The 27,880-nt window shown below is 44.0% G+C and overlaps 1 long non-coding RNA gene across 1 annotated transcript in view; it reads left to right on the top strand.

The window, feature by feature from the left end:
• Nucleotides 1–27,880, top strand: part of LOC130544674 (uncharacterized) — a 104,910-nt gene that overhangs the window by 39,258 nt on the left and 37,772 nt on the right. The window contains exon 3 of the long non-coding RNA XR_008961139.1: nucleotides 6,181–6,266. This is a non-coding gene — a long non-coding RNA (uncharacterized LOC130544674). The remainder of the gene's footprint in view (nucleotides 1–6,180; nucleotides 6,267–27,880) is intronic.

A 27,880-nucleotide genomic window follows, 5' to 3' on the forward strand; every position in this document is an offset into this window, starting at 1 on the left:
GTAAATATGGAGACAAAAAAGTCTGGAAGGTTAACTGTGGATGGTTGGGTTACAGATTCATACTTTTCTTGTCATTTATCTGTAAATTCTAATATATATTACATTAAAATTAGCACATATCACTTCATTGCTTAAAAATGGAGAAACTCTTCAAACAAAATGAAGAAAACAAAAATATCAATCATGAAATAAAAGGCAATTATTAGGAAAATAAGAAGAAGGGGTGGGTTGGGGAATATGTCACATTGGGGGCAAATTCAGACAAATGGTAATTCCTTTCATGTCCCTTTATGTGACTATGCTTGACACCGTGCAGCTCTCTGTGTAAGCTCATCTCTGCATAGCTGCCCCTGACATCTCTGAAATGTCCACTTCTCCTGTCCCAGCCTGTCTCAGTTCTATTCCTGGAATCTTCTACCTGTTACTTGCAACTCTAGCTGCCTTTGGTGTTTGACCCAGTTGGTTACCACAGTGACTACCAGTCATTGATTTCTTTCTAGATTTCTGATATCAGATTTTGCTCTTTCCGTGTTTGGGCAACTGCTCAACTCTTGGTAGTCCTGCCTCAATTATCAACCCTCCTCACCTCCATACTGCCCACCTACCCCTAGCTCTACCACCTTGTGGGCTGTCCTATTCTCAGCTGCATCAGAATGTTTGGGGTGGCAGACCATCTGCTCAAAATAGCCATGCCCTGGATGTGGTTTTTTTGGATCAGAAATGGATATCTGCCTGCAAGAGAAATAGCTTGTGACTTGTGCACTCGAATGCTCAAAAAAACCAAACTAAGCTCAGCCCTGGAGCTGGCCCTGTAGCAATCAGGGTCCAATTGGGAAAACAGAAACCGCTGTTAAATGCTGTTAAACAGAAGGGATTTAATTCAGGGAATTTGTTGGAAAACTGGAAAAGCAAAAAAAAAAAAAAAAAAAAAAAGCGGGGGGGGGGGGAAGCTAGGAAAACCAGAGATGTATATTTCAGGCAACAGCTAGTGCCTCTAAGACTGGGAGAATGACAGTGAAGAGGTGGCATGGGCATCTCCAGGGCCGCCACCGCTGCAGGTGCTGGAACTGTGGGGGTAGGTGGGAGGGGCTGTCACCCAGCCAGTGCTCAGAGCCGGAGTGCAGGGCGGGGATTGCGGAGGCACTAGGAAGGGCTCCTGAGATCTGGAGAGAGTTGCCTTGATTCATAGTTTTCATGCAGTGAGGTCCTATTCTGCTTCCATCCTCAGTGAGGTGAAATTACTTATAGTCTTAAAACAAGCCTCCTTTGCTTGAGCTACCTTGTCTCACAAACAAACTCTCCCAAGACGCCCATTCCGGTCATCAGCCTAGGCCTCTTCCCCCATGTTTCCCTTCACCTCGCTGACTCAGAACAGACCCTTCACTTGGGAGTTGAGCTGCCCGAGAATTGTGATCATTGTTGCTCTGTGACATCACAATGTTTTTAAATCCAGGAAGGGGAAGTTCTGCAACATTATCTTTTTTCCTCCCAGAACAGGAGCACTTTTGTATGCTTCTTTTGGGTGCATTTTACAACTGTTTTGTATTTTATATTCCTAAAACTCTTAATGCTCCATTAATTCGCGTTGCATTAAATCTGTGAAGGGGAAGTGTTACCTTAACACTTGTTCAGTCTCTCCAGTTGTAAGCAATGTTAACTCTCCATCGAGTCTGATTTCCTTTTACTGTGTCATCAAAGTGAAGTTTTCCTTATAGTTTTCGTTAGATAGGCATTGAAATGTTTAGTGGAGATTTGGGATCTTGGTTGTGAATAGTTTGTTTTTTTTACACTTTCATTTCTGGCTATTGATTATAACAACTACATATTTTAAAATCTGTTTATGTTCCCTGCTGATCACTTGAGCAAGAGGAATTGTCCAGTGTGAGAGGGGGTGCAGAGCAGAGACGGATTTGTGTCACGTTTGCTTTCACGTGTTTGTGTCTCTTGTGCCCAATGTTTGAGTAGCGTGTGGCTCTTGTGAGCCATTGGACGGTATACCTTTCCCGTTTTCTCCCAGGAATGATCCAAGTTAAATGACCTGTGCTAGGAGCAAATCCATGGCCTTAAACCCTCTGAAGGCACAGGCAGTACAGACTTTTGCTTTCAACAGCTCTCATTTCTAATAATTAAAGCTACCTGGACTGCTTTGGGAAATACTGATTTCTATAATATGAAAGACCGAAATGACTGATTATTTGGAGATTGGTTACAGGTTTTCAAACCATAGATTAAGGGTTGGTCTAAAGAATGTCCTAAAAATATGGTGTGCTTTGAAAATTGCACGTATAATAAGTATTCACTATACAAAAATGAGAAAATGCCCATAACTAAAAGAAAGAAAGAAAGGAAAGAAAAAAAAATGCTCATAATTCTACTACTTAGAGATGACTACTGTTATTTTGGTGTCTTTTCTTCTAAATGGTTTCCTATATCTGATGTACAGGATTATACAAATAAATGTGCACATTCATGGGACTTTCTCTATAATCATGTGAACCAATTCCTGTAATAAATCTCCTCTTACGTATCTATGTCTACCTGTATCTATGTATCTATATCAATATCAACATCTATATCTGTAGCCTATCTGTTCTGTTTCTCTGGGGAGCCCTAACTAATACACCCAGTTTCCTCCGCTGGTAACATCTTGCAAAACTGTAGTATCTATTACAACCGGGATTTTGTTGGTTTTTTTTGAGAGGGAAGGTGGGGCTGGGGAGGGGCAGAGGGAGAGAGAGAATGTTAAGCAGGCTCCATGCTCAGTGCGGAGCCCGATGTAGGGCTTGATCTCACGACCCTGAGATTATAACCTGAGCTGAAACCAAGAGTCAGACACTTAACTGACTGAGACACCCAGACACCCCGCCAACAAGATATTGATACTGTACAGAACATTCCTTCACCACAAGAACCCCCATGTTGCCCTTTTATAAGGCAACTCTGTCCCATTCTCCTCACCCCCACTGGGTCTGTTACCCCAGGCAGCTGCCAATTTATTCTTCATTTCTTTTTCTTTTTCTTTTTTTTTTAAAGATTTTATTTTATTATTTATTTGACAGAGATAGAGACAGCCAGCGAGAGAGGGAACACAGGCAGGGGGAGTGGGAGAGGAAGAAGCAGGCTCATAGCAGAGGAGCCTGATGTGGGGCTCGATCCCATAACGCCGGGATCACGCCCTGAGCCGAAGGCAGACACTTAACCGCTGTGCCACCCAGGCGCCCCTATTCTTCATTTCTATAATTTTGTTGTTTCAAGAATAGTCTATGAGTGGAATCACACCGTATGTGCCTTTTTGGCTTTTTTTCCACTTTGCATAATTCTTTTTTTAACTTAGCAAAATTAGTAATTTTTTCACTTGGCGTAATTTCACCTAGCATGCCAAATGTAGCATGTATCAATGAGGTGTTCTTTTTTTATTGTTGAGTATTCCATGGAATGGACATACGCAATCTGTTTAACCATTCATCTGCTGAAGTATATCTGGGTTGTTTACAGCTTTTGGCTATTATAAATAAAGCCGCTATGAACATTTGCGGGCAGATTTTTGTGTGAACAGAAGTCTCCGTTTATCTAGGCTAAGCACCCAGGAATGCAGTGGCTGGGTCGTAGGGTAGTTGGATGCTTCGTGCTTTATAAAACTACCAAACTGCTTTCCAGAGTGGCTGTACCATGTTACAGTACTACCCACAACGTACGAATGATCTGGTTTCTCTGCATCCTCACCAGCATCTGTTGTTAACTTTTTACTTTAGCCGTCCCGATAGGTATGAATTTCCTTAATAGGTATAGTGCTGAGGCGCCTGGGTGGCACAGTCATTTAAGCGTCCGACTCATAGTTTCGGCTCAGGTCATGATCTCAGGGTCCTGGGAGAGAGTTCCGCATCGGGCTCTGTGCTAAATGTGGAGTCTTTTTGAGATTCTCTCTCCTTGTCTCTCTGCCCCTCCCACTCGTGCTGTCTCTCTCTAAAATACGTAAATAAATCTTAAAAAAAAGTTATAGTGCTACTCAAATGATCTATTTCATATTGAGTGAGTTGTGTTAGTTTGTGTTTTTCAACGAATTACTCCATTTCTTTTTTTTTTTTTTAAGATTTTATTTATTTATTTGACAGAGAGACAGTGAGAGAGGAAACACAAGCTGGGGGAGTGAGAGAGGGAGAAGCAGGCTTCCCGCTGAGCAGGGAGCCGGATGTGGGGCTCAATCCCAGGACCCTGGGATCATGACCTGAGCTGAAAGCAGATGTTTAACGACTAAGCCACCCAGGAGCCCCAAATTACTCCATTCATCTAAGTTGTCAAATTTATGTGTGTAGAGTTGTTCGTAGTATTTTTTTTAAAAATCATTGATTTGTCTTGCCACTTGCAATGACATGGATGGAGCTAGTGAGTATTAAGCATAAGTCAGTTAGAGAAAGACAAATACCATATGATTTCACTCCTATATGGAATTTAAGAAACAAAACAAATAAGCAAAGGGAAAAAAGGAGAAAGAGAGAGACACAAACCAAGAAACAGACTCTTAGCTATAGAGAACAGATGGTTACCAGAGGGAAGGTGGGTGGGGGAATGGGTGAAGTAGGTAATGGGGGTTAAGGAGGGCACTTGTTTCGGTGAGTACCCGGTGATGTAGGGAAGTGTTGAATCACTATACTGTATACCTGAAACTAATATTACACTATATGTTAAGTAACTGCAATTTAAATAAAAACTTTAACAAAAATTGAAAAAATGAAAATCATTGATTTCTGCTATTTGTTATTTACTTTCTTTTGCTTTGGGTTTATTTTTTCTCTTTTTCTAGTTTCTTAAGTGGGAGCTTAGAATATGGATCTGAGACTTTTCCTCTTTTCTAATATGTGCACTTAGTGTTATAAATTTCCCTGAAAGAGATATTTTCTATTGAATAGGGAAACCTTAGTGTACCTGCCATGTGTATAGCTCCCCACCGAGGAATTCAATTCAATTCAGCAAATATTTATGGAGTGGCACTGTTCTAAATCCTCCGGTATACATCAGGGAACAAAACACACAAAGATCTCTATCTTTGTGGAGCTCACATTCTAGCTGGGGGAGACACACAACAAATAATAAGCGTCATTTAGATCGTATGTTAGAAAGTGGTAAGTACAGGAACAAAAAGTACTGCAGGAGAAGAGGGGAGGGACATGTGGGGAACTGTAGCGTTTAATACTCCAGTACTGACAGTACAGCATTTGATACTCCAGGTGTAGTACTGAATAGGTTGGTCAGGCAGGCCTGGTGGAGAAGGTGAGATTTGAGTAAAGATCTAAAGGAGTTAGTGAGGCCAGTGTCTGGTAGAAGTGTGCGTCAGACCGATGGGACAGCCAGAGCAAAGGCCCTGTGGTGGGAGCATGCCTGGACTATCTGAGGAAAAGCAAGGCAGCCAGTGTGACTAGAGTGAGGTGAGCAAGGCGGGGAGTGGTAAAGATGAGGTGAGAGTGTAATGGGGGCCAGGTCTTTGGGTCTTTCTCTGAGTGAAATGGGGAGCCGTTGCAGTGTGTGAAGCAGAGGAATGACTAGGTGTTCAAAGAATCACTCTGGCTGCCATGTGAGGGATAGACCATGTGTAGAAGCATGTGACCTCTTAACAGGCTCCCGCAGCGATGCAAGTGGCTTGGAGCAGAGTGCTAGCTGCGGGAAAGGTGAGAAATGGTTACATTCTAAATACATTTTGAGGGGTGCCTGGGTGGTGCGGTCGACTCTTGGTTTCAGCCCAAGTCATGATCTGAGGGTGGTGAGATTGAACCCCATGTCAGGCTCTGTGCTCAGCACGGAGTCTGCTTGAGACTCCCTCTGCCCCTCCCCCACACGCACTCTCTCTAAAATAAATAAATATATGTTTAAAAATACATACATACATACATACATTTTGAGAGTAGAACTAATAGGAGTGCTTCTAGGTTGGACTTGGGGCGTTCGAAGAAGATAGGTATGTGAATAACCAGCTTGATCTAAATCCTTAAACGTAGGTGACCACATCCCATACCATACGCAGCCTTCCTACCCCTACAGCCCTGCTCACAGCTTATTGGACAATGGCAGGCCCTTACCTAGGAGCAGCTGATCGAAAGGCTGGACATGAGCCTATAGAGTGTCCTGGCATGGAAGTTTTGCCCAAATAAGTGGCAATTAAGTGTGTCAATGGTTTTTCTCTTACAGGAATCAGAACTGGAGAGACAAGAAAAGACAATCCGTGGAAACAGAAGCTCACAGACACGGAGAGAGGCAGTATTCAGACGTCGTCGGTAAGCAGAAGCCGTGACTAAGCAAGAGCTCTGAGGGAACGGAAGCCACGAGGCGGCACAAAGATATACAAAGTAATGACGGGAATGATACACAATAACTAAAAGAGCATCAAATTCTCAGGAGAAAGAGTCCATGGCCAGGCCTGGGTCACGGGCCAGCCCTGGAGCCGGAGGTACCGTCACCTCCTCTGTTACCAGGGGCGGGGGAATGGTGCTGGACAGACACAGACTACATTGTGCCCCAGCGTGTCAAGTCAGGCTGGGATCGGCTCTGTGGAAGCCAGAACCACATATGAGCCCAAACGCCAAGGGTACAAGCCAGCCAGAGAAAGCAGAGGGAAGTGGTCTCCCGAGGGAAGCAGGAAGCGAAGGAGATGCTCGGAGAGAAGCAGGGAGGGCAGATGATGCAGCCACGTGAGATACCGCCCTGCATCTCACCTTCCTGACTCTCTCCCATCCCGGGGGGTCCTGGCTGGGCTGATCCCTGCCCTTCAGAGCCCCTGGAGAGTACCTTTTGTATCAGTTCGAACTACCTCCTTTTCTGCTTGAGCTGCTGGGAGTCGTTTTTGGTCTAGGCTCCAAGGGATGGCACATTTAGCTGGAAATGTCTTGCCATTTACTTATCTCTCAGGATCGAGCATGGCAGACAAGGTACAAAAGGTGAAAATGCAGATATTTGGGTGAAGAACTAGCTGGAATCATGTGAAGCGTTTTACGTACCTTGTCTCCTTTAATCTGTCGGGTCAGAGAGGTAGCAGTACGGAGGCTCACAGAGGGTAAGTACAGCCCACCTTCGTTATTCACTGCATCTGGATTTGCAACTTTGCCTACTCCCTGAAATTTATTTGTAACCCCAAATCAATACCCCGAGTGCTTTCCCAGTATTCACAGACATGTGCAGAGTGGTGAAAAATCGAGTCGTCCAGGCACACGTTCAGCTAACATAAAAAAGGCAACACTTGGCTTTTCTGTTTCAGCTCCCACACCGTAAGCAAGTTTTCCTTTTGCAGTCTATTTAAGGCCACATTTTTCAGATTTTGTGCTGTTTGTTGGTGATTTCACTATTTCAGGTTGCTCCCAGTTGTAACGTTGAAGTGCCGTCTTTGCTCCTAAGCACAAGAAGGCCATGACGTGCCTTACAGAGAAAATACGTGTTCGATAAGCTTTGTTTAGGCAGGAGTTATAGTACTGTTGGCTGTGAGGTCAGTGTTAATGAACCAATAATATATATTACATTGTCTGTCTTTAAACAGAAACAAACATAAAATGAAGTTGTACATTGACTGGTTGATGAAAATGTCATGACTGGAGGCCCACAGGAATCTAACCCTGTATTTCCCCTGGGAGTAATAGTTCAGTATTTGCTAATTCAGTGTTTGTAGCGACTTTTTAGAGCATAACTACCACGAAAAACAAGAATCCACTGTACCATGTGCAGGATGGGTGGAACAGTGGGATGCCCAGCTCCAAAGCCATGCCTCTCTGATTTTGGACACCTCGTGCTCATTCTATTGTGCCAGGCTGTGCTCCGGAAGAAAAAGAAAAGCTTCTCTGCTCTGCTTGCAGTGCTCCTTCCGCTGCACAATGCTGCCTTCTCTAGAACTTGTTGCCTAGCTGGGAAGTGAACTGGTATGAAACAACCATGGAAACCACAGTAGGATCTGCATTAGGGCTGGGACAGTAATGAGTAGCACATTTGTCCTCACTCATCCCTTAAATATATGGGGGCAGGCAGCGCTCATCTACCACAGCCCCTTTTCCTGCTTGAGCCCTGATGGGGGGCTCCACAGTCCTTTTCAAAACAGGATTCCAGGCAACCACTACCGGCTAATGAGAGTTGAATGTGAGATGAAACCGTTATCTTCCTTGCGTGATAACCGGCATCCTTAAAGAGTAAGCACACACTTGGAGGATCTGAGTTGCCAGGCTTAAGGAATTTTAGAGTTTAAGCAAATGTGTTCGTCTGTTTCAAAGCGTAGACCCCCTGGTAGCTCTGAGTGTCTGGTTAACTCTCTTCGGAAAGGCTTTCTGGATTCCTTTACATAGGACCTTGCTCCTGAAAGATTCATCTTGATGGCAACCATCTTTCTTGTTCATCTCTGAATCACTTTGCCTAGAGCGCTGTCTGGCGTACAGGTGATGCTCAGTGATGTTTGTGGAACGAAGGCCTGGGTACCTCGGTTGACACCTATCTTTCCCAGGGGGGAAGAGCTCTGATGTAGGCTGGCGACAGAATGCAATCCTTAAGGGCATAAAGCAGGGCAGGCACCGCCCGGGGGTGGGGGTGATGGTGGAGCTTTTCAGGGGAAGCAGTCAAGAAATTGTAAGTGAAACTGAACAGGAGCTGCGTTCTGTTGAATCTCTCTGCCTCTTTTCTTCATTTCTCTTCATGTTCTCTGCTATGGCTTACCTCTTTACTTCTGGTGCGATGGCTTTGGGAATCCCAAGCAGGACTGGGGTGGAGGCATACAGGGAAGAGAAGGCCTGAGGTATGGCTTGAGCTGAGAGCTAGTTTTGACCCTGAACTAAAGGATCCCAGCCTTCAGCTTCTGGACCTGCTGGGCACCAGGGCTACCTATCCTTACACAGGGCTCAGGATGCTTACCACTCCATCAGCCTAGCCCAGTCCCTCTCTTCCTCTGCCCTATTCCCTTTCTCCTTCTGTCCTCCATCAGTCATGGCAAATGGGGTTTGAGAGGGAGTACCGAAGAGGGGATGGGAAGTCAGGCCAGGAAGAGGGGGATCTATTTGACTAGGAGCCTAAGAAGAGAATGACACTTAGTGCACCAATATAGCATGGGAGTTAGGGTGGAAAAAATGTTAGATTTCTGAGCCATGTTTGCTATTTTAGTACTGGAAGTGATTTTCAGTCAAAATCTCTGCCCTGGTGTTGGGAGAGCTACAGAAAGCTGGAGCTTCCCAATCTGCAGCTAATTCTGGAGAAGTAGTGTGGTACTTACGACCATGGGAGACGGTGCATGGGCTTTGGAGTAAGTCTGAGCTGGGTTACCACTTGCTAGCTGTGTAGTTTGGGGTAGGTTCATTAATCGCTCTGGATTTTACTCCTTTTGTCTGTAAGATGAAGATAATATTAGTGTGTACCTTATGGGATCATAATGACTAAAAGAAATGAGGTTTTTCACGTTCTGTGAAATGTGCTTGGGAAACTCAAATGCTATCTAATGTTACCATTGATCATATGATCACCTTGTGTTATTCACTTACACATAGTGAGGTATTTTCTTTTCTTCTCAGCTCTGAGGATGGAAGTGAAATAGACTGAGTTTCTGAGAATTTTTAAGAGGAAGACAGGCACTCAGACAATGTGTCTGAGAAGCAATTCTGATACTTTCAGTGTCAGGAAGTCTGCAGATTCCCCAGCAGTGACTATAATGGTGGCTCTGGAGACCATTAGTTCTCAAGACCACAGGGTGACTGACTAGGAAAGTTTGCCTATATTGTGTGCTGCCCTTTCTCTACAGGTCTGGATTATAAGGAGTGGCCAAATCCAGTTTAACCAACAAACAAGCCAGTAAACCAGAGAGCCGACTACTAAGCTACTGTAAGCCCTGACACATTTGGCTTTACCTCGCCAGTTTCTGCAACATTTAGTTTCCCATAGCTGGGCTCACTGGTGCAAAATATCCCTGACTCCCGTTTTTGCCTATCACCCATTGTATTAGTTCTCCATGCTGCTGTTACAAATGATCACAACCTTGATGGCTTAACCCAAATTTATGATCTTATAGTTCTAGAGATCAAAAGAGCAAAATTGACCTCACTGGGCTAAAATCGAGGTGTTAGTAGGGCTGTGTTCCTTTCTAGAGGCCCTGGAGGGGACAATCTGTTTCCTTACTTTTCCAGCTTCTAAAGGCCACCTTACTTTTCCAGTTTCCTGGCTCATGGCCACCTATCATCTTCAAAGCCAGCAATGGCAGGGTGAGTCCTCACATCGAGCCACTCCAACCTCTGTGTCTGGCATCACATTTCCTTCTGACTTTTCTGCTTCCCTCTTCCATATTAAGGACCCTTAGGATTACAGAGGGCCCACCCGAATAATCCAGGATAGTCTCCTTATTTTAGAGTCAGCTGATTTGCAACCTTAATTCTATTTGCAACTCTTGCCACAGTTCCATGATTTCCCTTGCCCTGCAACGTGATATATTCATAGGTTCTAGAGATAGGATATGCATATCTTTGGGGGCTTTTGTTCTACCTTCAACAATCATCATCTATTATGCGCTGCCCTCTGCTTCTAAACCAGAATTTAGAATTTTGTAAACTCCCTCAGATACCAGGTTCAAGTCATCCTCTTTGTGATGTATCCATGAATCCCATGCTGGAGGAGTTGGTCTCTGGCCTCGCTGGCTCCCTTCACCTCATTTGACCTTTATATAAAATGACCCGAGGTGCCGTACACGGAGCATACAAGCACTCTGGTTGCTCTGCCCAAACTGGTGGGTAGGAGAAACTTTGCTTTATTTCTTCACGTTCAGATTTTTTATTGTGGTAGCCAGCTCATAGATCCAGTTTTTCTTTGATGAATATTTTCAAACGTAAGAAGCTTATCTGTCCATTCTGTGTCACAGCCTTATCTGATAGTACTTTCATTAACTCGGTTAATGCCTGAGGACAGTTTACACAAAGTACAATAATCATTAGCTGCCAGTTCCTAAAACTACTCAGAGGTGCCTGTGCTGTTTTAGATATGTACATAAAAGCACACGCATACCTTCTTAGATACATGCATGAAGGCACACTCATCTACACAGACAGTGATCAATGTAGTGGGAAAAAGATCTTAAACATCTGTTAAGGTGCACTGGATGTCGGGGCACCTGGGTGGCTCAGTCGTTAAGCGTCTGCCTTCGACTCAGGGCGTGATCCTAGAGTCCTGGGATTGAGCCCCGCATCGGGCTTCCTGCTCTGCTGGGAGCCTGCTTCTTCCTCTCCTACTCCCGTGCTTGTGTTCCCTCTCTCGCTGGCCGTCTCTCTCTCTGTCAAATGAATAAATAAAATCTTAAAAAAAAAAAAAAAGATGTGGTAGATGTCCACAGGGTGACATATAGAAGTGTTGAATTACTATATTGTATCCCTGAAACTAATATAACACTGTATGTTAACTAATTGGAATTAAAATAAAAATTAAAAAAAAAAGAAAGGTGTTAGATGTCATCTTAAGGGGAAGGAAACATTATATTGAGAACCTACTTTGGTGTTGAAAACTTTATATCTAAAACTTACTTTAATTCTCATTATAATGCAGGAAAACAGCTTTTATAATCTCCCTTTTACAAAGGGGAAAATTGCGGCACAAACATTACACAGCTAGTAAGAGCTCAACATTTCACACCTGGACTGTCTGTTTCTAAAACTTTTTTCTTTCCCCTTCACCTGACCAACGTGAAAGCAAGGGAATGGACCAAAATATGGACCAAAATGGGGATGTTCAAACAGATGACTGGAACGAGTCTTAGAGTTTTATGGAGGTACCCAGAGACTCCTCACATGGGAGTGAAGGTGCTCAGTAGGGGCAAGCTGAATGGGCTGGGTTTTAGGTTCTTCCCCCTTACAATGAGGCCAACTCTGCTATTATTAGTTCTACATATTGGGATGCAATGTAGTGTTTCAGTAGAAAGAACGAGGGGATGGAGTTCTGCTAAAATAGCCTCTTGAAGGCCATTAGACTGGAATTTGACCACCATGTCCCTATAATTCTGGAAGTCTGTCCTAATTGTCCCCAGTTAATTAACCAGTTCTTCCAATGGTGGTGCCTTGGTTGTTCTCTGAATGTAATTAGAAGAGATCATCTCAGTTAGTGAGTGATGCGGGAGAGGAGAAGCAAGATTCTCTAGGTACTTTGCTGCATTGCAGAATGAATGTAAGCTGAAGGCAGAGGGGAAGTCTGATTCATGTTGAAGACAGCACTGATCAGGCGCTAGACAGTGGAAGATTCTACAGAAAAGGAAACCCTCACAGTGATGGCGAATGAGGTATGAGGAGGTACACAGATATTTTGAAAATTGTCCCTTTTAGGGACTATATGTGGTTGGGATATTGTTACGCTCCCTTCGGAGAGCCTGTCTTGCCATGCCGCTGATTGGCTTATAGTGAGTCAATATGAGACTCTCAAAGCAAGTTCAGTCCCATTAGAGTATCACTTATTTAAATCTGTAAAGGAGATAACAACTTTGAAAATTTTAAGTCAGCACCTCCTAGGCCACATTATTGGGGGTGAGTCACTATCTTAAGACAAAAGATCATATGTGGAATTTAGGAAACAAAACAAATGAGCAAGGGGGAAAAAGAGAGAGAGGGAGAGAGAGAGAGAGAGAGGCAAACCAAGAAGCCGACTCTTTTAACTATAGAGAACTGATGGTTACCAGAGGGGAGGTGGGCAGGGGGATGGCTTAAGTAGCTGATGGGGATTAAAGAGGGCACTTGCTGTGAGGAACACCAGGGGCTGTATGGGAAGTATTGAATCACTATATTGGACGCCTGAAACGAGTATTACGCTGTATGTTAACTAACTGAAATTTAAATTAAAACGGTAAAAAAAAAAAAGACAGAAGATAGAATGAAAGCTACATTTTTTTTTTTTTCTTTAAGGGGACACTTTACCGCTGCTTCCCTGAGTTACTCTTTGGTAATGGCTCAATGAAGAATACTGAAAGTGACATATTGATGGAGCTCTTGAATCTTTACAAGCACTTGAGTCTTTAATGGAGCCTCAGACTGTGCTCCCCAAAACACCTCACCCCTCTCTGATAGTAATAAGATTCCCAAGTCTCAGCTGTGCCAAGGCAGCCTGGCATTTCCCAGCTTCCCTTGCAGCTAGATATGACCATGTGACTTAAGTTCTTGTCAATGAGATACAAGCAGAAGTGTTGTATGGCAGCTTCTGGCAATTGTACTCAAAAGATAAATGGTACATGCCCTTTGCCTCTTCTTCATCCCATCCTCCACCCTGCTTCGGAACACAGATGTGATGGTTGCCACACTAGTTACCATCTTAGACCACGAGAGCGAGGGCCACAACTGAGGAATGAAGAGCAGTGAGATGACCCTGGGTCCCTGAGGACATTATGGAGAAGCTCTGTATTTTCTTTTCTTTTTTTTTTTTTTAAAGATTTTATTTATTCATTCGACAGAGATAGAGACAGCCAGCGAGAGAGGGAACACAAGCAGAGGGAGTGGGAGAGGAAGAAGCAGGCTCATAGCGGAAGAGCCTGATGTGGGACTCGATCCCATAACGCCGGGATCACGCCCTGAGCCGAAGGCAGACGCTTAACCGCTGTGCCACCCAGGCGCCCCAGCTCTGTATTTTCTAACTCAGGACTTCCATGTGAAAGAAAAATAAAATATTGCTTAAATCACTTATATTGAATTTCTGTTTCTCATAGCCAATAGTAATACAAACTGATATGCTCTATACACTACGTACGATATTATTCCAGTTTTACAAATGAGAAAACGTGGCTTAGCCAGATTAAATCATTTGTGAAGGTCACCCAACTAGTAGATGAAGAAATTAGGGTCTGAATCACAGTTTTTGCCAAAGCCCATGTGCTTTTCTCCTCCTCATTATTCACTCTCAGACCATGAGGGTAATAGTGTTTAAATTTCTCTGGTTGGCAAGAGCCTTTCAGCAAAGCCCTCTGATAGTGTCTGATCATGAGACTACAGTCTTCAACTTGCCCCTCTTTTGTCTCTTTTAAAAGTAAAATCCACAAGTCACAAACGTCATGGTGACACTCGATTGCATATCATCTTGAGAGTTCTGGGATGTCACAGCAGCCCCCCGGGGGTCTGATTTGCATGAAGACTCTTACGCCTTCTAGGAGAAATGGTGTAGAGGACCATCGGAACTAATGATTGGGGACCTAGAGAGATGGTTGATGCCCTTGAACAGAGAGGGGATGATGAAGTAGGCCCTAATCCTAGGAGGAGGGCAGATGCCTGATGCAGGAAAATCAGAGGACTATCTTTCCTCCTTTTTATTTTTATTTTTTAAAGATTTTATTTATTTATTCGACAGAGAGAGACGGCCAGCAAGAGAGGGAACACAAGCAGGGGGAATGGGAGAGGAAGAAGCAGGCTCATAGTGGAAGAGCCTGATGTGGGGCTCGATCCCGCAACGCTGGGATCACGCCCTGAGCCAAAGGCAGACGCTTAACTGCTGTGCCACCCAGGCGCCCCCTCGTCCTTTTTAAAAAATATTTTATTTTTATTTTAAAGTAATCTCTATACTCAGTGTGGGGCTCGAGCTTGCAACCCCAAGATCAAGAGTCAAGCAGGCCCCACCCGCTATCTTAAGGTGAGAATGGAGTGATGCTGGGCAGTGGAAGTGTATATCCATCTTACTATGGGCACAAATCAGATAGGCGAGGGAGGCTGAGATAGGTGGTGTCACCAAGGGAGTCCCAGACCAAATCGAACCTTAGTTAATGAAAAGAGCTTCATGGTTATCTGAGTCCAAGTGCACTTGTTTTGATGCCGGACTACCTATGATTTGTTGGAAATACTTTCACTCTTTAGAGGAACAATTTCATTCTGTTGTAGGGTTTGAGAAAGCTGTGGTGTGATTCAATAGAGCTAACATTGGTATGGTGATCAACATTGGGGGACAGAGGAGGCAAATAGGCAGCACCAGCAGAAATGATGGAAAGGGAGAAAATGGACTGTCTTGCTCTTGACTTGCTCACCTCCATCAAGGAGAGAATCACAACCAGTGACGGATAAGGGCCAGATGGTTGGTTCATTAGAAGACCTAATAGAGGCATGGCCTGAGGCTCATCTGACAACAGATTCCTTAGGAATTTAAGGGGATATTAAAAAGCTGTGTTTCACGGGGCGCCTGGGTGGCACAGCGGTTAAGCGTCTGCCTTCGGCTCAGGGCATGATCCCGGCGCTATGGGATCGAGCCCCACATCAGGCTCCTCCGCTATGAGCCTGCTTCTTCCTCTCCCACTCCCCCTGCTTGTGTTCCCTCTCTCGCTGGCTGTCTCTATCTCTGTCGAATAAATAAATAAAATCTTTAAAAAAAAAAGCTGTGTTTCATAAACCAGACATAAATGGACAAATACTGTATGATTCCACTTATACGAGGTGTATGGAGTAGTCAAATTCATAGAAACAGAAAGTAGAACAGTGGTTGCTGGGGCCTGGGGCAGGGGAAATGGGGAGTTGGTTCATGGATATGGAGCTTTAGTTTGGGATGATGAAAAGTTCTGGAGATGGATAGTGGTGACGTTGCATTCCAATGCGAATGTACTTAATACCCCCGAACTACATGCTTAAAAATAGTTAAAATGGTAAATTTTATGTATGTTGAACACACATACAAAAAAGTATGTTTTAATGTGCAGGGCATATACTTTTTCCCCAACCTCTACCTCCCACTGAGGAGAGGGAGCCCCAGTATCCTAGCTCTGTGGCTAGAAATCCTGTACGTTTTGCTTATTCCTGCCTTGACCCTGTCTTCTGCTCTGTTTCTGCGTTTACTTGCTCCTGACGTTGGGCTTCTTCCATTTCTGACCATTCCTTGTTCCTTGGACTTAATGCAGATTTGGTATCTAAGGCTCAGTTGCTGACCTATATTCTTAGAATACATTTGCTCTTTTTCCTGTCTCAATTATATCCCAAATGCTCTGGGGAACTCTGCACCCCAGGACCCCGAAGTTGCCCCTACCTTCTGGGCCTCACTTTTGCCAGTGGCCCTGCCTGGCTTCATCTGGCCTCTCTCCAAGGCAGATCGGATACCTAATCACTCAGACCCACACTGCTGTCTCTCTTCCCTAACCCCCTAGACTCTAGGATGTACAATACTTATCTACATAGTTCCTTGTGACACTCCTTGAGGGAGTGATAAGAGCTGAGGCCAGAGCTGACCAGGCCACTCTGACCAGCCCCAGAGACCAGAGAGACTAGCAGAGAGGCCCATGAGTGCACAGTGGTTTATGTGGCCAGCCTAAGAGTCAGGTGGTTCTGGTAGCAGGACCCACAGGCTATGTTCTGTTTTGCTTTCATTCCTGCTGTTACCCAGATGAAGGCTGAGGCTTCCCTGACCAATGAGAGCTAGATGAGATTGCCTCGACTACCTGATTCCATAACATGGGAGTAACACAAAGCTTTCCCCAGCCTTTTGGGAGTTTTTAGAGGTTTCTACTTTCCTAACCCTCTCTGCCTCCAGCCGTCTGCATTCGGCTGTGTTAGCTCTGACTTGCCCCTGTTCAACCCAAGTTTTGTTTGTTTGCTTTTGCTTTAGATTAACTTTATTTTTTTCTTGTTTCTTTTTTAAAATTTAAATTGAATTAATTAACATATAATGTATTATAGTTTCAGAGGTAGAGTTCAGTGATTCATCAGTCCTTATATAACACCCACTCCTTATTATATCATGTGCCCTCCACCCAGTTACCCCATCCCCCTACCAATCTCTCCTTCCACAACCCTGTTTATTTCCTATGATCAAGAGTCTCTTATGATTCGTCTCCCTCTCTGGTTTCGTCTTGTTTTATTTTTTCCTCTCTTCCCCTATGATCCCCTGTTTTGTTTCTTAAGTTCTGCATATGAGTAAAATCATATGACAATTGTCTTTCTCTGATTGACTTATTTTGCTTAGCATAATACCTTCTAGTTCCATCCACGTTGTTGCAAATGGCAAGATTTCATTTTTTTTGATGGCTGAGTGGTAGTCCATTGTATAGATATCCTACATCTTCTTTATCTATTCATCTGTTGATGGACATCTGGGCTCTTTCCAAAGTTTGGCTATTGTGGACATTGCTGCTATAAACATTGGGGTGCAGATGCCCCTTTGGATCACTACATTTGTATCTTTGGGGCAAATCCCTAGTAGTGCAATTGCTGGGTCTAGGGTAGCTCTATTTTCAACTTCTTGAGGAACCTCCATACTATTTTCCAGAGTGGCTGCACCAGCTTGCATTCCACCAACAGCGTAAAAGGATTCCCCTTTCTCCGCATCCTCGCCAACATCTGCCATTTCCTGAGTGGTTAACTTTTGCCATTCTGACCGGTGTGAGGTGGTATCTCATTGTGGTTTTGATTTGTATTTCCCTGATGCCGAGTGATGTCGAGCATTTTTTCATGTGTCTGTTGACCACTTGTATGTATTCTTTTTGCAGAAATGTCTGTTCATGTCTTCTGCCCATTTCTTGATTGGATTATTTGTTCTTTGGGTATTGAGTTTGACAAGTTCTTTATAGATTTTAGGTGCTAGCCCTTTATCTGGTAAGACATTTGCAAATATCTTTTCCTATTCTGTGGGTTGACTTTTGGTTTTGTCAACTGTTTCTTTTGCTGTGCGAAAGCTTTTTATCTTGATGCAGTCCCAGTAGTTCATTTTTTGCCTTTGTTTGCCTTGCCTTTGGAGACGTGTCTAGCAAGAAGTTGCGGTGGCCAAGGTCACAGAGGTTGCTGCCTGTGTTCTCCTTTAGGGTTTTGATGGATTCCTATCTCACATTTAGGTCTTTCATCCATTTTGAGTCTATTTTTGTGTATGGTGTAAGGAAATTATTCAACCCAAGTTTTGTCAAGAGCTAAAAAACTCAGCTTCGTCACATGTTACTCCCAACCAAAAAATCTGTGGGTGTTACGTAGTGGTAGGTATTATTACTACTGGTTTACTAATGGGGAAACTGAGGCACAGAGAGGACAATGAACACTTGTAATTTGGTGGACTTTATTAAGCCTTTTCAGGGGAGGTGCTATTATATTGTATGGTACCCAGCCCACTGCTATCTTGTATGACTTCTCTCCCCATTTCTTTCTCTACCCTAACTTTATTCATTCCCACAGGGCCCTCCAAATTTCAAATTCTTGTTCCCTTTTATTCAGAGCAGATTTCCACTCTCACACTTTAGACTCTTACAAGCAGTTATCCAAATATTTCTTCTCAAACAGTTAATTCTCCCCTAATAGGAACACTAGTGCTAACCTTTAATGTAATACAATTTTCTCTACTATTACATTCTTTTAGTTTTGCATTTTCTTATATCAACCAAGCCAAACATTATCAAAATAAAACTACCAATGTGATCCATGCCACTCAGAATAGATTAAAACATTGAAACCCTTCCAAATCAGTCCTTCTGTGATAGCCCTTCCTATATTTATGCCCAAATGTATACCCTTTCTCTCCAACCTCCTTAGATCATGTAGCAGTTCCTAAATCTGGCTGTATATTTGTCACCTGGGGATCTCTGACCAAGCCCCAGAGATTCTATTTAAGTAGATGAAAGTGGGGCCTGGGGTTCTGCATCTGAACTGAGGAAAAAATTCCTCAGTTATGATTTAGGATCACTGATTGGACTGGCCTCATTTCGAGGGCTCAATAGCCACATATGGCTTATGTCTACCATATTGGACAGGGCAGTGACGGAACATTTCCATCACTGCCTAAGGTTCTAGTTGATAGTGCTGATCTATACCGTATATTGTCCATGGCACTGTGATGTTTAGCAAATGTAGCCCTATCCCCATCCTTCCTCTACCTTCCAGATTCTTACCACACCATCTGGACTGTCATTCCCTCACAAGAGAACCCTCTATAGCCTCAGTACCTTCTCTGACTATTCCCTCTAACTTTTGGCTGTATTTGATTTCCTCCATTCAGGACCAGGATACGGTGGTGGGTCTGCTTTTCTCCCAGTACATGCCTCCACACTCTCGTGAAAGACTCAGCCATTGGAGGCTAACGCCATTTGGCTATGATTACTCTCTGCCTTCTCATTGCTTTGCTGTCAGCCTCCTGGTCATCTCATTCACAGAAGACTTTTACATCTGGCTCACAGTGTTCCTGTTTATCTCAAACCTTGCTGTCACCTCAGATAATGCCAATGTCCAGCTAACAACTGGCCCCTCAGTTCCTTGACCTTCTCATCTCTAGTAAAAATGATAAGAATAAAAGCTAACACTTCCTACGTGCCAGTCACTAGTCTAAGAAATCAGCAAGTCATGTATTAACATTTGATTCCATGACAGCCTGGAAAGATCGGTCATTCTTATTATCATCATCTCCATTTTCTAAATGAGGAAGCAATTAAGTAAATTGCTCACGGTCATGACACCCATTAAGTAGTGAAGGTAGGCCTCAACTCAGGCACTCTAGTCCCAGAGAGCATGCACTTCACTACTCCAAATGTTCTCTTTCCAATGATGGTCTTTTTTCCATTTCAGTTCCCACGACCCACTTTCACTGTCATACCGTGAACTCTGCCATCACCTCTACCTGTGTCACCTTCAAATCACTAATTAAGGCATCCCAGCGTCTGGCCAACTTCCTCTCCCTCCAGCAGGTCAATAAATACAATAAAAGTAATGATAATAATAGCTAACAGTTATATAGTCTAAGTGCTTTTCACATGCTGACTCATTCATTCCTCACAATTCTGTGATGAAGGTAGATATTAGTACCACTGTTTTACAGATGAGGAAATTGAAACACAGAGAGATAAAGTAAGATGTGCAATGTCACACAGCTTATAGATGTCAAAGCCACGACTGGAATCCAGTCAGGCTCCAGAGTCCCCATACTTATCTGCTGTGTTAAGGATGATAAGCCTGGAGTTGTGGGGAAAAGCATTATCTGGGGACTTTTTCAAATGTTGACCCTCCAGTTCTAAATGTCTGCTTATTTATTTACTTTGAAAGAGACTCTCAGATGATTTAGACATTGGCCTCATATTGAGAACCACAAATTAAATCATTTTCAACCACCTGCTAACATGGCCTTCTAGTAGAATTCAATCTACTGCTGCCCTGCCCGTCTCAGTCAAGACTGCCTCGCACAAACAGGTTAGGGCTGGGTCTGAGAGTGAAGGCATTGTGACCAGCACCACTGAATAAAAAACATCAGTACCAATAGCTTGGAGGGCCTGCAGTGAGTAGGGATGGAGAAATTTCTTTCTTTTATTTATTTATTTATTTATTTGACAGAGATAGAGACAGCCAGCGAGACAGGGAACACAAGCAGAGGGAGTGGGAGAGGAAGAAGCAGGCTCATAGTGGAGGAGCCTGATGTGGGGCTCGATCCCAGAACACCGGGATCACGCCCTGAGCCGAACGCAGACGCCTAACCGCTGTGCCACCCAGGCGCCCCTGGATGGACAAATTTCTTGATGCCTACATAATACTTGGATTTTTTTTTCCTCATGTCCATCTGATTCAGTCCAATAGCCAGGAAGAGAACAGACTTCTTAGCTGGGGATTGCTTGGGGCAGCAATTTCCTCCCCAGTAATGTGATGGCTTCTGAGACAAGAAGAAAGCAGAATGAGAGTTAAGCAAAGAAAGTATTCTTGGCCTAGGTCCAGAGGAAAGGCAGTCTGGCTGAAACAGTTCAGTTCCCTTGGCCAGGAAGCAGCCATCTACGTAAACAGGAAGTAGAGAAGGTTGGGGGATAGGGCAGTGGTTAGTTGGTGAGAACAGGAGCTGACACCAGATGGGTGTCAAGTGGTTACATTCAAAAGAGATTCTGAGACAGGCCCTGACTTTGCACGTTCACCATCGCTGCTCTCTCCTGGGAGGCCTTCTTTCACTAGGGTGTCTGTCTGTGCTCTACGTGTCAGGTCCTACTCTTAAAAGGATAAATCTTTGAGCACCTACCTTTTTTGCCAGTTGTCTGCTGGCTAGTTTTATTTTATCTCGTTTAATAGTCTAAACATTCTGTGAGGATAGGGCTACTATTTCCGTGTTTTCAGGTGAGAAATCCTCACAGGATTAAGTTAGCTTGCCCAAATCTGTTTACATTACACCACTATACAACACTTTTGAAAACTGTCTCCTCTCTGAAAAGTGACCACGAAGCATACCCCATTAGAGAGAGAGTGTGTAAGTTTTGTAAGGGCGCCATAACAAATTACCACAGACCTGCTGGCCTTAAACAATGTATTTATTTTCTCTACCTTCTGGAGGCCAGAAGGCTGGAATCAGGGTGTCGGCAGAGCCACGCTCCTTCTGAAAGCTCTAGAGGAGAATCGTTCCTCACCTCTTCCAGCTTCTGGTGGCCCCAGACATATCTTGCATTGTGACTGCAAAACTCCAGTCTCCTCCTCCAACTTCACATGGTCTTTCCTCTTTGTCCCCATCTCTTCTTCTGTATCTCTCTCTCTCTTTTTTTTTTAAGATTTTATTTATTTGAAAGAGAGTGAGAGAGAGAGAGAGCACAAGCGGGGGAAGGGGCAGAGGGAAAGGGAGAAGAAGACTCCCCTGCTGAGTAGGGAGCCCGACTGCAGGATCATGCCCTGAGCCAAAGGCAGCTGCCCAACCAACTGAGCCACCCAGGTGCCCCTCTTCTGTCTGTTATAAGGCCTCTCATCACTGGGTTTATGGCCCACCAGGATAATCCAGGATGATCTTATCTCAATATCCTTAACTTAATTACAGCTGCAAAGAGCTTTTTTTCCAAATAAGGTAACATTCACAGGAGCTAGGTATTAGGACATGGACATATCTTTTTGGAAACCACCATCCAACCAGCTAGAGAGGGTATCATTATTCAAATATCAGTACAGATTTTGTAGTATTTTAGTAACAACCATGGAATTGAGAGGGACATTATCTTGATTAGAGTGCCCATGGCCAGATCCCTACTCTTTATTTTTTTTTTAAAGATTTTATTTATTTGACAGAGAAACAGCCAGAGAGAGCGGGAACACAAGCAGGGGGAGTGGGAGAGGAAGAAGCATGCTCCCAGTAGAGGAGCCTGATGTGGGGCTCGATCCCATAATGCCAGGATCACACCCTGAGCTGAAGGCAGATGCTTAACGACTGAGCCACCCAGGCGCCCCAGATCCCTACTCTTTAAAAGAACAAACTTTTCCAGGGGTCCCTGGGTGGCTCAGTCAGTTAAGCAGCTGACTCTTGATTTCAGCTCAGTACATCTCAGGGTTGTGGGATCCAATCCCGTGTAGGGCTTCACACACAGTAGGGAGTCTGCTTCAGGATTCTCTCTCTCCCTCTGTCCCTCCGTGACCCCCCTCAAATAAATAAATAAATCTTAAAAAAAAATAAACTTTCCAAAATGCTGTCTCCCCAGCCAACCCAACCCATCTTCCCAAACCTTAGGCCTATCACAATTTCAGGAAACGAGGAAAGTATCACAAAACCATATGTATTTTGAAAGTGCCCTCCAGATGAAAATGACATACCCTTCCCACGGTGCACACAACCACACACAGGTGAGAATTACTTCTCTAAGGGAATGCTATCACCCAGGCTGATGGGTAAGGGGGATCCTTAGGGTATGCCGATTATTGTTGAGGAAGGAAAGAGAAACACCTCAAAACAATAGTGATCATGGAGACTGAAAGTTGGATCAATCCAAAGAACCTCAAATCCAAAGAGCAGGGCTGGAAGGAAGGGCTTGCTTACTAGAAGGGGGTGACCTGTTGTCCATGTGAATTGTCAGAAATACAAAGGTAATCATGTCACTCTGTCACTTGAGATCTTTCAGAGGCTCCCTATTTATGAATACTGAATGAATTCCACATTCTTTAACACAGCACATAAGGACTTGTCAAAAGCTAGCCTCTACTTACTATTTTTTAGACTCCTCTCTCACCACTCCTTCTGAAAGACTGTCTCCTCCTGCTGCACCAAAACTCTATTTCCTGACAAGTCATGTCCTTTCTTGCTTTTCTAGCCTTGAACATGCTCTTCCATCTCCTTGGAATCCTCATCTCTCTTCTTTGTCTGCTAATTCCTACTGACATTTCAAAACCAATTTCCCTGCCACTTTATCTGCAATTCATCAACAAGCCTCCTCGGTCCTTTCCATGAGTTGGCACCTTCCTCTGCTATGATTTCAAGTCACTCTATTTGTGGGAACTGTTGACCTCTGACTTATCCAACCTCTCTTCAGTAGTTCAGGAGCTTTCAGAAAGAACTGTATCACATTCATCCCTGAATCCCTGATTCCTAGTAGGTGCTCAATGATTGTTTCCTGAAAAATGAAAGGACTGGGTCATCATGGATTCAAGTCTAAGATACTTGGTTTGGTGACAGTGGGACCCAGGATTTTATTCTGTAAACTTGTCAGGCTGGAACCATAGATAGAAAAGAACACAGAGGCAGTCCTAGAAGTAAGTCTGGAAGAGCGCAAGAAGAAGGAATTGTAGAAAACTGTGTTGTCTAGTTTGGGGGCATATGGGTGATGTTTTAAGACAGTTTGGAAGCCCTTGGGCCATTCAGCCATGTTCAGCATGAAGACTGTGGAAGTGGAATCATGTTGGGGTTCCCCATCAATATCAATGACAACACGTCAGAAGGGTTGGGGATGATGGATGAGCTGCAACTAGAAATTGTCAGTACTGATACCAGGGAGCTATGTAGTCATGGGATAAATTAAGGGAAAGAGGACAAAGGGAAGTATGTGGGAGAGAGCCATTTAGGAATTTCCTAAACAAGAGAGTGATATGGTGTTGGGTCCCATTGGCCAGTACACATGTATTGGTTGAGTTTATTATGTTCTTGGTACCTGCCACTCTTCGATGATTCTGAGGAAAGTGTATCATATTGCCCACCTCTGGCATTCATTCAGGGTATCTGACCCACAGGCTGGCAATAACTAATGAGGTCTTGGTTTGAGAGCTCTTAAAATGACATTAATAACCCCTGAGTCAGCAGGCTCAAGTAGCACAGCGTAATGATTAGCAGTCCCCAAGGTCTAAAATCAGAGTGCATACCAATCGGACAAGTTATTTAACTGCCTTAATTTTCTCTTTAGTCAAATGGTATGATAATAATAGTATTTATCTCATAAAGTTGCTTTAAAGTTACAGTGGGTTATTTAAGCCTTCAATAAGAGTAATCAATAAGTATTATCTAGTATTATAATTATTAAGAGGCAAATACAAAAAGAATTATATCAAATCCTCAAGTTATACACCTTAAAGTTATACAATGTTATATGTCAGTTACATCTCAATAAAGCTGGGGGAGGAAGAGGCACTAAAGTGCCAACTTAGGAACTGAAATAGTAATAGTCATCCTTTTCTAGCATGATGGGACCTATATGAGTTTAGACTCTTTCAGTTGGGTTTCAAATTACAGAAACCCAACTCAAAGTAGCTTAAGTGAAAAAGAGGGCTTTCTTGTCTTGTCTATCTGAAAAGCCCAGGGCTCTCTGTACATCAGCTTTAATATAGCTGGTTTCAGGAGCACAAAGTGATATTATCAGGGCTTGGCTTCTTTTTATTTCAGCTCTGCTTTCTTCTCTGCTAGTTTTATTCTCAGGCAGGTTCTTCTAGTAGAAGCAAAATGACTGTTGGCAATGTCAGACTTGCATTCTCACAACTGAACCGCCATGGTAGAAAGATCCAGCAGGGGTGCCAGGGTGGCTCAGTCAGTTAAGCATCTGACTCTTGATTTTGGCTCAGGTCATGATCTCAGGGTTATGAGATCAAGCCCCACATTGAACTCCATACTAGGTGTAGAGCCTGCTTGAGATTCTCTTCCTCTCCCTTGTCCCTCTCCCCTTCCCCCCAAAAGAGAAAGATCCAGCAAAAATTCTAGTCCTGATTCTTATTGGCCTAAGTTGTATCACATGCTTATTCCTCAACCAGTCTCTGTCTCTCTGTGTGGCGAGGCCTAGATCATGTGCCTACCCCTAAGTGAGTAGAAGGGCTTTTCCACAAAGGCAAAGATAGGGTCTTGCTTACCAGAAGGAAACCAGTGGAGGCAGAAAGGGACAGATTCAGATTTTGTGGAACCTGAAGCTTTATATTTGGGGCACTCTTGAATAAAAATAATACAAACTTACAAATTAAAAAATATGTCTGAAACTGAATTTTATTTAGACTGAGAAAATAAGCCACAACCAGTTATTGGAATTGTGGAGATTCAGGGAGGAGAGTTGAGATGGCAGAGTAGTAGAGGGACCCTATGCTTGCCTGGCCCTTCGAACACAGCTAGATAAATTCAAATCATTCTGGAATCCTGGAGATTTGGGTTCTTTTCTTCTGAGGTCCGTTTAGGCAATTTATCAGAAATGCTTGCATATAAAAATGCTGTTTGTCAGGTGGCTTCCTCTCCCCATCTAGAACACTCCATCAGTCCTGGAATTTCCTGCACTTACAGGGACAGGGACCCATGCAAGTGAAGAGCTCTGCAGCTTAAACTTTGTTAGCTTCACAACAATTCCACCTCTGGACACAGGGTAAGCAGAACAACAGATGTCTATTTCTTAATAGCAAATTCCTTGTTTTATTTTATTTATTTATTTTTTTAAAGATTTTTATTTATTTATTTATTTGACAGAGAGACAGCCAGTGAGAGAGGGAACACAAGCAGGGGAAGTGGGAGAGGAAGAAGCAGGCTCATAGCGGAGGAGCCTGATGTGGGGCTCGATCCCAGAACGCCGGGATCACACCCTGAGCCAAAGGCAGACGCTTAACCGCTATGCCACCCAGGTGCCCCAGCAAATTCCTTATTTTAAAGAATGGCAATCTGGACATATATCCAAATAACTCGGCTCAGGCCACCATGTCTGGGAACCTTGGGTGTTGGCAGAACAAGTGATCATCATTTTGTACTTTGTGGCATTCGCCAAATCCAGCTGGATTTTTGCTGCACTGATTTTTAACAGCTCTGCACTCACGTAATTCAGTGCTTTAAAAGGCCATGTTTTATTTGGCACTGCTGCTTTCAACAAACTTACAGGGACCGTTGGCCCCAGGAGTCCAAAGCTGAACCTGTCCCGACACAGCTCCCAGCCATGTTCTCATTTCCTCTTCTTCTCATCTACCTTTTCTTCCACCTCTTCTCTTCTTCCTCCTCCTTTTCCTCCACTTTTTCTTCTTCCTTCTCTTTCGCCCTGATTATTTTGACAGATCTTTGAGTTCAAACAGTACATCACACATGAGGCCTAAATTATGAGCAAATTCCACTGACGTCAGGCCATTTGTACATCCAGTGAACTTGGCTCGATTCTTGGCATCTCTAAGCTGTGTCCATTGGAGATGCAGACAAGTGCCTTCAGGGCAACAGAGGCATTCCAGATGGTGGTGTTCGGATAGGCTCCCCAGCACACTACCTCCCATCTGGGCCAGTGCTCTGAATGCCATAGGCCACTCTCGGCACATCCCCACAGCTGCTGTTGACTCTTGGAAGGAGAGCAGCAAACATACTGTGACTTATCAGGGGAAACCTGCAGATGATTAACTCTGGGCCCATTATATGCTGCATTTCCACCCAAGCGGACTCCAGGCTGGGGGTAAAAGCAGGGTATGAGAGAGGACAGACACAGCGGAATACCAGGAGTTTGGCAGCAACCGAAAGTGTTTTCCCCAAGCAAAGGAGACACTTGAGTAGGGATAAAAAAACATTTAGAGATAGACAAGCACGGGTGCAGGTCTCTGCTATTTCCCTCTTACCTGTGTAAACTTGATAGATTGTGGTAGATATCTGCCATGCGTTATTTCCCACACTCCTACTGCTGAAAACAGCAGCCTCTTTCCTTCGGGACACTCCTTTCCGACTCCCTATGGCCTCAGGGCTCTATCTTCCTACCCCCCTCCCCCACCTCTTCTCCCTCCTACCCCTCAATGATAGTACACAGGGGGACCAATTACACTGTCACAGCCCCCTGGACATAGCAAATAAACACATGGTGTATGCCAGCCCATTATGGTCCTTCCTTGAAAGGTTCCAAAATTTGGGGTGCCTGGGTGGCTCTGTTGGTTGAGCGTTTCTTGGATTTGGCTCAGGAGATGATCTCATGGGTTGTGGGATTAAGCCCTCTGTGTCCTGTTCCACGCTCGATCCTGCTTGAAGGATTCTCTCCCTCTATCCCTCCCCCTGCTCGCTCACTCTCTCTCTCTCTCTCTCAAAATAAATAAGTAAATCTTGGGGGGAAAAAAAGAAAGTTTCCAAAATTTCTAAATTAGGTCAAAGCTCTATAAGAATATTAATATACCTTACAACTCAAAAACGAGGGAGGAAGGAAAATAGCTGTCACACTAGCTGGGAGAAGAAGACATCCAAATTTAAAAAGTTATGCCTCCACTTCTCTGAATCGTTGCCGCAGCTACCTAGATTTATGGGGGCAATGTGGGATTACACATATGTGAATTTTCCTGGCAGCCTGAAGGTTATCCTTTCAAGGGCAAAAGAACTTTTTACTATTTTTTTTAACCATATTATTTGCAGACTTTTCTAAAATGTTTTAGATCCTTTCCTTATTTTTAAAATGGGAAATACCACCCTTAACCTCTTCTGGGGCTCAGGGTCGTCAAAATGAGGCTCATTTAGTAGGCTGCATGATAATATAGTTGAGGCCCCTTTTCTTTTTCTTTGTTTTGTTTTTTTTTTAAGATTATCCCACCCTGCACTTCCTAACTCCATCCTGCTCACCCAGCACCACAGGGTGAGCCCCCAACAAGAATGAGCTCCATCGACAGCCTGTGCTCCATTCCCTTCCTGTCTTGTGTCCCCCTTCCTGACGTGCTCCTGCATTCCTCTGGCTCCTGAGCTCCTGTTTGCTTCCTGCTCGGAGCCCAGCAGTTTCCCCTTAGATCTCACCTGGGATACAGCTGCTCTGGGGCTGACCTTTGGTCCTCTTCCTCATGTGCCACGCCGCCTCTGCCCTTGGGCC

This window comes from Ursus arctos, unplaced genomic scaffold (genome assembly GCF_023065955.2).
Source record: "Ursus arctos isolate Adak ecotype North America unplaced genomic scaffold, UrsArc2.0 scaffold_23, whole genome shotgun sequence".
Taxonomy (NCBI): domain Eukaryota; kingdom Metazoa; phylum Chordata; class Mammalia; order Carnivora; family Ursidae; genus Ursus; species Ursus arctos.